The 8,436-nt window shown below is 36.1% G+C and overlaps 1 protein-coding gene across 1 annotated transcript in view; it reads left to right on the forward strand.

The window, feature by feature from the left end:
• LOC115271975 (olfactory receptor 52E2-like) overlaps positions 1-8,436 on the forward strand; it is a 64,542-nt gene that overhangs the window by 30,934 nt on the left and 25,172 nt on the right. The window lies entirely within an intron of this gene.

Genomic DNA, 8,436 nt, shown 5'->3' on the forward strand with positions numbered 1-8,436 from the left:
CTCTCTTTCCTCCTTCCTCTCCCCATGGTCCCCTGCCAGGTCTCTCCTGTTAGACCTATGAATGCAAACATATGGTATCTATCCTTCTCTGCCTGACTTATTTCACTATTTCACTTAGCATGACACCCAATGTTCATAGCGGCACTTTCTACAATAGCCAAATCATGGAAAGAGCCTAAATGTCCATCAACTGATGAATGGATCAAGAAGATGTGGTATATAGATACAATGGAGTACTATATGGCAATGAGAAAGAATGACATAGGGCCATCCATTTCTTAAGACTATTAGAATATTTTGAAAGGCATACTAGCCCCATAATTCATAATATACAGGTTTCTCCCCTGCCCCCTTTTTCTCTTCTTAAAAGCATAGTTGATACTATTTCAGAAACACTCACTTAGTCTACCACAGACAGTTGAAGATTATGGAATGTTGTAATCAGGAAAAAGAACCCTTAAGTCTGCGTCCATTGAAGCAAGGATTGGAATATGTGTAGCCGACTGGGCATCAATATTGAATTACAGGGATGAAACATGTCTTTTTCCTCTTACTCTGTTGAAACTTCATACCTCAAGTTTCTGCTTACTCTGGCAATTTGGCCTTCAAGTTCTCTAAGGATGGATATTCTTTTTTTGAACATGAAAACATGGGTCAAGGAGTTTTGGAAAGTTTATGTAATGACATTTCACTCTGGATTACACTATGAGTTGGGAGAGAAGAGAAATACAGGGAAATCAATTAATTGGGGAGTTGTGTAATATAATAGTTAACCATTTTTAAGTGCTTAATGTGAGTCAGTTGGTTTCCTGAGAACATTTCATGTATTAACTCATAAATTTTATCCCCATTTTAGGATGAGGCGAATTTAGGTAACTTCTACAAGTTTAAAAAGCTGGCAAGTGCCAGACCTGTTTCAAGCCCACATACTGATTCTAGAGCCCTTACTCTTAACTATAGTGCTAAAAATTGCCCTAATGAGGTGACAGTCTATTTACATTTGTGAATATAAGAAGAGCATGAGACTGTTCTGTGTCTAACAATAAAAAAGCCATCACCATTAATTTGATTATGCATACTGATTGAAAAGCATCCCAACTCTTATATTGCATAAAGACTCAGGTCCAAATCTAAGCCTTTGTCTTCCAAATTAACCCTCCTGCACTTTCATCAGATGACCTCTCAGAGAAAATTGACCTCTCAACCTCAGTTAACATTGCCACCAGAATGCTCTCTCACTCCTACCCTGTCTTACCATAAAGTTTATGTATATGTATATTTATCAGGCTAATGGCTGTTTACATATTTCCCTTTTTTTTGGTCCTCAAAGGAAACTTCATATCATTTTATCTGTATTTGTTGTTCATCAACATTCTCCTATTCTCATGCACTTTTACCTTCATGCCTTCTACTTTTTCTATGCTGTTATACAATTTATACATATTTTACCAATAGAAAATATGTGGACAGATTACATAGAGAAACATTCACATTGAATTGAATGCAAATGTTCAATCACATACAATATGTCTTATTCTTACTTGCAATCAAGAAATTAAAAATTAAATGAATATGATACAAATAATACACCATTGTATTTTTAGCCAACAGAATTTCAGGATTGATAAAAACAAGCATTAGTGAGGTTTAGGTTAAAGAGCAAGTCTTATGCCCAATTGATTGAAGAAAATTGAACCTACTCTTAGTGAAAATTTGTGTAGTGATCATTCTTATTAAAAACAAAGTTTGGGCAGAGCAATTTAACTACGTGCCATCTTAGGGAATAATGTTCACATATACATGTGGACATATATACAGTAATTCTCATTGTAAAAGTGCCTGTAAATGACTAAATACTGAAACATTCAAGATGCCAGCAATAAAGTAATACTGAACTTAAAACTCTGTGGTATATTTATATTAGGACACTCAGAAGCACTCGGAATAAGTAAAGAATATTCACGGAAACTGACAGAAAGACAAATGCAAAAATGAAGCAGAAATTTGATTTTTTCATTAACATTCACATACATGCAAAAATTAAGCATATATATGTGTGTGTGCATGTATGGGTATGTAGACACCCACATTTATAACAAGAATTTTATAAACATAAGAAATAACCTAAAAAGGACACCTTGCAATGTAGGAGAGATCTAAAATGTAGGATCTGCATAGACTGTATAGACAACATACTGTATTATGCTGTACAGACAGTATATTGTATACAGTGTAGAGAGCAATATACTGTATAGACAGTATAATTTAGCTGGATCTGTATGCCTTGATTTTTTAAAACAGTGCCAATGTGTTCTATGTATTCATGTATTACCTGTATAAAGTACATAAGTAAATAATGCAGAGTTACAAATGTATTTATCCTAAAAAAGTACAACCCAAGAAGTTACAAAGAAGATGTATGTACCCTCCATGTCTTGTAAAATATTAGCAAGTTTTCTACTTGATTTGATTTTAGCCAAAAGGCTGAGAAGCAAAAAAAATATTAGCAAGATTTCTAATCCCTTGAAATACTTACTCTTTCTATATCTCTCTCCTCGAAGAACTGGTCATCTACTTCGGTCCATGAAGGTTGTAACCCTATGTCTTTGTTTGTCATAGCGTTTCTTCACACATACAAACCCTTAGTAACCTGGTTAGAATGGAAGACTCTACCTACAGATCAGCACCTGTGAGAATATTTTTCTGGGAACTTTCAACCATCACAGATATCCCTCATGTGTTCCTATGATGTGTTTACATACCTGTCTTCAATCTCTTGTCATATTGTCTATTTCTGTATATTTTTCTCCATTATTACTTTATTTATTGCAAATATATAAAAATATATAAACATATATTGCAAATAAATATATTATATTGTAAATATATATATTGCAAATAAAGCACTCGGCAAAGGCTATGTACTTTCAAATATTTGCCTGTTCCAAAGAATGAAGAAAAAGAGAAAAGAAAAAGGCAAGGGAGTGTTATTAGTTTTCTGGTAAATAATTTCAATATAGACTTAAGACAACCAGTGGAATCACTATGAATTTTTTATAGTGCACACTATCTTTAAACACTTAGTGCATTCACAGCTTTCCTGATTCTAATATCAAATATCTTAAAACATACCTAGGGATTCGTTTCTAACAAAATTAAATTCTCCCTTTTGTTCCTTGTCTGACACACGATGGGGGAAAAAAAGAGGATTTGGAGTGGAAGAAACTTACATCTGCTTTTGGGGAGGGAAAAAATTAAAGAAAACCCCTATTATGTCTGTTGGCTAAATTCTACACTTCTATCCATCTCCCTAAAAAAATAAATCAACATGAATTGGCATATGCGAGGTACTATATTACTTACATTGCAGGGATTATCTCATTTAATTGTTAAGGAGGTTTATAGGTAGATAACCATACTCATAACACAGATTTTTTTAAAAACCCCAAAACTTAAGAATATTAATTTACGTTCCTCAAAGATATTTTATGATGATTTAAGGATCTGGAATTTGAACCCTACTTGAGTATAATTACGAAGTTTGTAATCTTTCCATTAAGCTTTAGGGGATGAGCACTTCATAAGGTTTTGTAAATGTAAAATGGCATAATGCATTTACGACTATATGAGCAGTATGAGACATCGCTCAAATACCATAGATTTGCTCAGGCTAAAGGACTGACATGTCTATACTCCCATCCTTTTCTTCATCAGACTTCCTGTGATGTACTGAACTAAGCAAGAAGCCCATGCACAAATTTATCCTCAATAAATGAGAAAAAGCCTAATCTCAGCCCATACAGAGTAAAACAGGTAGGTAGTCGATTCAGGGGCCACAAAGTCAAATGGGATCAGGTGCCCTAAGAAATCTTACACAAGATGTTTTTTGTGGAGCCTGTTTGCTCTGATTAGAGCCCTGAAAGCTTCTGTTTGGCTGTTGTCCACGTAGCTAGCCCATGTTTCAAATGAGTGTGACAGTCCAGTACTTACCTACTAGGGGACCCGTGAGGATGAGGATGAGCATCTTGCTGAAGAATGCTTTACTACTCTCAAGGCTAACAGCATTTCCAAATAAGCTCAGTTAGAGACATGTTTTTGGATTTCTAAAGCTCTCAAGGGCATAGAGTGGGGGTGGCCTCCCCACATGTCAAGACAAGAAACCGCTGGGAGTTCAGTTTGAGTTCAGAACTTAGGGTCTAAGTCTTTAGAACTAACATGTTAGTAACAGGAGAATCCAACAAGGGTGGGGAGAGGGAAGGGGGGGGTTGGCGTGTCTCAAGTCTGCCTCTCTGTAGGATTGCTTGAGTCTCAGACTTGTTTGTTCTTAAATACATCATGTGTTTATCACAAAAGGATGGATAAATTCTAGCTCCTTCCCTTTAAAAAATGCCTTTTATTTTTAATATAGGAAAATATAAACACAAAGCAAACATCAACCAAAATGTCACTTTGATATTTGGTTTAATTTTATTCCATGACTTTCATATTCATAAACATCTAGGTATTTAAGTCATATTAGACTTTAAAATACATAGCATAGTCTAAATGTCATGTTGTGACATGTCCCTTATTATTTTCACAATTCATCAGAATAATTTTTGTGGAAAAATCATCTGATTATGTGAAATTAATCAAAATGGGATTTTGGTGAAAGGTGAATTGTATCTAAACACTAATGTGGAAAATTTGACAGCTTTAATAAACATGCATCCTCTCAGCCATCTAGATTTATTTTGCTTTTACATGTATTTTAGACTCCATTGAGAGTTTTGACCAGTTTTAAATCATTTTTGTATCAACCTCACCAATTTGTAAATTGTAGAGGTTTGAATATTATCATACTTTTTTACATTTACTTACATTCTTAAATATGAGTCATATAAATTACAAATACACAGTGGGGCTCCATTATATGGAAATTTCATACCTGCAAATTTGCCCACTCCATACAATTTAAATTGTAATTTAAATTATTGCCAAATAAATTCTCATGGCATTTTAATGGTTACTAGAAGGATGCAAAGAACAGGAAAATATTTGGGTTGCTTGACAGTCACATTCCCAGAGGTTGAATAAGGTGACATTCTGACTTCTCATTTCAGCTCTAAACAAGTCTTTTCCTATCTATTTAATGTCAAGTTTTTCATATTTTTGTGCTTTTCGTTGATTCCGCTGTTTAAAATGGCCCCCATGTGTAGTGCTGACAAGACTAAAATAAGTAAATATCTTGTTATTACCATCTTAGATAAACTTCATTCAATGTGCTATAACTCTGAGTTATAGCATTGTTGGTAGTGAGTTCAAAGTCATTGACTGAGAAATATAATATATATCCAGACAAAAGAGGAAACTTATCTGTGTATTAAGTATGGAAAGTACTAAAACAACATTGATAGTGTGAGATAAAAATATGGAAAAGATGAAAAAGAGGTTAAATTTGTAGATTCAAGAGATGACACCTAATTAAAAAAAAAAACTAGTGGGACAACACTGGTGTGAGGGCAAAGGGATTCAGAGATACATCATTCCACGTCAGAAAAAAAATCACTCTTCTAGGCTAGCACAGGCTGGCTAGCAAACATGTCAAAAGGCAACAAAGAATATGCAATGTTAAACTTAGAGCTTGGGCAGGTTCTGCCATTCAGGAGGCTGCAGAAGAGGTTTTCAAATGCCTATTAAGTGCACAGGGAAAGGATTAAGTGGAAAACAAGTCTCAACACCAATGAGACTGGCTTGTCCCATAAAGATGTTTCTGAAGGAACCAACACAAGTGGCCTCCCAAGCTCCTGGTTTTCAGTCATGTGAAGATGGCACAACTAATCATTTATTGAGAACTGTGCACTCAAGGAGGTGTCTTTTCACAGAAACAACAGTATAAAAAGAGGTTATGTATTGACTGACAAAAATGTTGTGACAAGAGACTTGTAGGAAACTTACTCTGCATTTCCCCCAAGAGCAATGGTTCCACATTTTCTAATTCAGTGTTCAAGGTGACATTATAGAACATAGCAACTGAGAAGAATGAGAACTCTATTTGTGTGAATACATGTATAGGTGAGCGAGAGCACGCTTGCTCACTCTCTCCACCACGGGAGAGCTCATGGGCTGAGGGAATCTGTATGCAGAAGAGTGCCAGGTTTGGGGAGAGGGGATGTGGGTCAAGTGAATCTTTTCTTCATGTCGTTTCCATTTGTCTATTCTTGTGTGCTCCGCCAGGGTCCTGTAATCTCTCATCTGAATTCTGGAATGCTCTTAAAGGTCTTTTCATCCATTCATGTTTGTGTTTTCTTATAGGGAAGAGTCCTGTGTCCTCTTACTCTGCCATCCTGATGACTTAAACCTCACTCGTCTGCCTTCATTTTCTCAGAAGCCATGGCTTCCTAACAATTCTCTCATTTTGAGTCAAAATTAGAAATTAGACTCCTCAGAGACTTTGTGGTTTATTACAAAACTAGCTCTAGGGAACATCCTGTTGAAAGCTTCTCACAGGCAAAGAGCAGCACCCTTATAAAGACTGAGCAGGTTGAGGTAAAACAGACAGGATTCCATCCTGGTGCTCAGTCTGGTGAGTCTTCCCCGTCTCCCAGCTCACAGAGCATCCTTATGTCACAGTGATGGCAGAAGAAAAAGAGGAGGGGTAGGAGAGGAAGAGAAGAGCCCCAGGATAAGTGTAGGGAATAGAAGACTAGGACTGAAGTTTAGAGAATGAGTAGGATTATGTTGGGAAAAACCATATAATCCCAGTAAAAGCATTTGGATTCCAGTCTGAATCCATTCAATGGGCATTTTAGAAAAATTAGTCTGCCTGCTATCTAATGATGGACAACTAGTTTCTTTGGAACATGGTTCAAAGTGTTCTAAATAATTATCTGCTTAAAACTAATGACATATTTGCTGTTTTTATCATTATCATCTCTATTTATAGATGAAAAGTGCTTGTTATTTAGTTTCCTTTGATTACAGAGTGACTAAGTCGGGAAGCTGGGTTTCAACACAATTGAGCACTGTAAAGTCCTGTGTTGTATTAAGCCCCCAAAATGATCCCATTGGAACAGAGATAAATGTACTGATTTTAAATACACTGGAAATGTAGCATCAGGTTTTTGTTTTGTTTTTCACTGTGTGAAAGTGGAAGAGGATGCTCTCAGATTTTTTATTCTTTTTTTAAGATTTTTACGTTTATTTGAGAGAGAGAGAGACTGAGAGTGAGAGAGAACAGGGGAGGGGCAGGAGAGGGTCAGCGTGGAGCCGGAAGTGGGACTAAAACTCATGAACCCATGAGATCATGACTGAGCCGAAATCAAGAATTGGATGCTTAACCAACTGAGCCACCCAGGTGCCCCTCTTCATTTTTTTTATGTAATGTATTGTAATTTTAGATATAATTGAAATAGAGCATTACATTAGTTTCAGGTGTACAACATGATGTATAATTGCTAAATAATCACAGTAATTATGGTTAATATTCATCGACCTCAAAAGTCAATCAGAGTTTTGATTTAGCCAGTTCACTGAATGGTAATGATGTAAGGAAGAAAAACTGCAAAATTTCATTGTTCACTATATGTCTTCCAAGTATTTCTATTTGGTTATTCACATCACTGCCTTGCTCTTTAACCAGCTAGAGAGACCCCATTGTAGGATATAGGTATCTCAGTTTAGAAACATACTATTTCCCCCCACCATTTTATTTTTAAACAAAGACCATAATAACGTCTTCCTTCTATCAACAACAACACAAGAAAATTGTAGTGTGTTTTTCTCCTGTAATGATGAACTCTGTCCCCATCCGCTAATGTAATGCTATTAGTTACTGAGAGTCTATTGTGCATGGTTATGATAGAAAAAGGAAAGCATTGCCTTTGTAGTGCTCTGAGACTAGTGCCTACATTCTTGATCTTCTGAGATGTTATTGAAGAATTAAAAAAAAGTATTTACTAAAAGAAACTAACACTGGCAGTTTAATTATACTGATAAATCACAGAAAATTTAGCCCCCACAATGGAATCCTACTTTGTATCCTGTGTGGTTCACATCACACCTTCTTAGTCAGCCTTCCATTACAAGGCCAGAAGAATATAGAAGAAAGACTTGTTTTTATAGTCATTTCATAGAGTGTCCCCTACAGATAACATCTAGGGGCCCCTGGTGGCTCAGTCGGCTAAGCTTCTGAGTCTTGTTTCCGTCTCAGGTCATGGTCTCACAGTTCATTAGATCTAGCTCTTCTTCAGGCTCTGCACTGGCAGTGTGGAGTCTGCTTGGGATTCTCTTTCTCCCTCTCTCTGCTCTTCCCCTCCTCACGCTCTCTCTCTCTTTCTCAAAATAAATAATAAAACTTAAAAAATCTGTTGTTTTTAGCTTCCTTTCTTCCCAAATGTCTACCATTTCTTCCTAGGAGTGCCAGCTTTCCTCACCCATATGGTACTTCTCCTATTC

This window comes from Suricata suricatta, chromosome 11 (assembly GCF_006229205.1).
Source record: "Suricata suricatta isolate VVHF042 chromosome 11, meerkat_22Aug2017_6uvM2_HiC, whole genome shotgun sequence".
In the NCBI taxonomy this organism is placed as follows: domain Eukaryota; kingdom Metazoa; phylum Chordata; class Mammalia; order Carnivora; family Herpestidae; genus Suricata; species Suricata suricatta.